The sequence below is a fragment of the Gavialis gangeticus genome, unplaced genomic scaffold, assembly GCF_001723915.1.
Source record: "Gavialis gangeticus isolate Ggan-Ray unplaced genomic scaffold, GavGan_comp1, whole genome shotgun sequence".
NCBI classification, from domain to species: Eukaryota; Metazoa; Chordata; order Crocodylia; family Gavialidae; genus Gavialis; species Gavialis gangeticus.
The window spans coordinates 10,038,006-10,039,276 of record NW_017729028.1 but is presented as its reverse complement, the minus strand read 5'-3'; the positions used below and the strand labels follow the sequence as shown (position 1 = coordinate 10,039,276).

Sequence of the window (1,271 nt, the reverse complement as noted above, 5' to 3'; positions counted from 1 at the left end):
TAACGCTTCTGAATTTAGTATCATCCCAGTTGAGAACCACAGTTGTACTGCCTCGCCTTCCGCAGTGCTTCTCATCTGGAGTGCTGCTGCCATGGAGGCCAGGAGGAACTGCCACACATGCCTCAAAGCGATTTACCTAATGCAAGTACAAGTGCCTGTTTTTGTTGTACCCACTGATCTGGCTCCACACAGGGTGTGTGGGGCAGTTTAATCTGGCTGTGCTTGCACTGCAGAACCCCTTTAAGGGTCTTGCAGGATCCTGGTTGAGAACCACTGAGTTGGAAACAACTGCTGCATGCTCCCAAGCAACACCTTCTCTTGTCCTTTTTAGAATGGCTGAGATGTATATTTGTCCATAGCCACTGTCTTGTATAAAGGCAGGGAGGTAGGTAGCCATTTTAGTCTGAAGTCAGGCAGAAGACAAGGGGAGATTTTCACTTTATAAGCTGCTGCTTATGAAAGCCTACACATCTCTCATTTAGTTGGCCTGTAAGGTACAAATCTACCCTGCCTTCATATAAAGGCAGGCAGTGACCTAATTTACATAGCCACACCAGGAGTAAAAGCATCTCCCTGCCCTCCCTACTTCTGATTTCTTTTTTTGCAAAGACTCTAAGGAGGTAACTTGAGTGTAACAGTTCTTCCCCCTACCTGTGGCAAAAAGGAGAGGATGACTTCTGTCAGGTATTTCATGCAGTGTAACCTTCGTGTGTATTTTTGTAGACTGCTGTCAGAGTCCAATTCAAACGTGCATCTCTTTCATAAGAAAAAGCTAGATTTTCCCAGGTTTTAATGTAATTTGCAAGCAATAAATAGTTCATAGGTATATGTTCTAACACTCCCACTAGCCAGCATTCCTGATCTGTGTCAATACAGAAACCTGAGCTGTAGGTAGCGCAGATGTTTTCACATTTGTAACCTTTACTCTCTGGTGTTACACCCTTTCAGTATTTGATATGATTTCATTACATGGTGTTTGCCTGGAGCAGTGTTTCTCAACCAGAGTGCCATGGCACCCAGAGGTGCCTTGAGATCCTTTCAAGGGAGTTGTGGGATTCCAGGCAAGGTTAGCACTGGTAGATTTGCAAATCTCATTCACCTGATAAACCCAGAGGTTTCAAATAGCTGTAGTGTTAAAAACATTCTGGCCCGTTTTGTGTTTCTTAGTTCTTTGACTACAGAATGTTCTGTTGCAAAAAACAAATGAACACTGGCATTTTCTGAGGGGTGCCTTGAGTCTAAAAATGTTGAGAACCACTGGACTACGGTTT

At 43.9% G+C, this 1,271-nt stretch overlaps 1 protein-coding gene across 2 annotated transcripts in view; it reads left to right on the top strand.

Annotated features, from left to right (window-relative positions):
- The window catches only part of ROCK2 (Rho associated coiled-coil containing protein kinase 2), a 213,445-nt gene that overhangs the window by 89,026 nt on the left and 123,148 nt on the right, over positions 1-1,271 (top strand). The gene's annotated exons all lie outside the window — the stretch shown is intronic.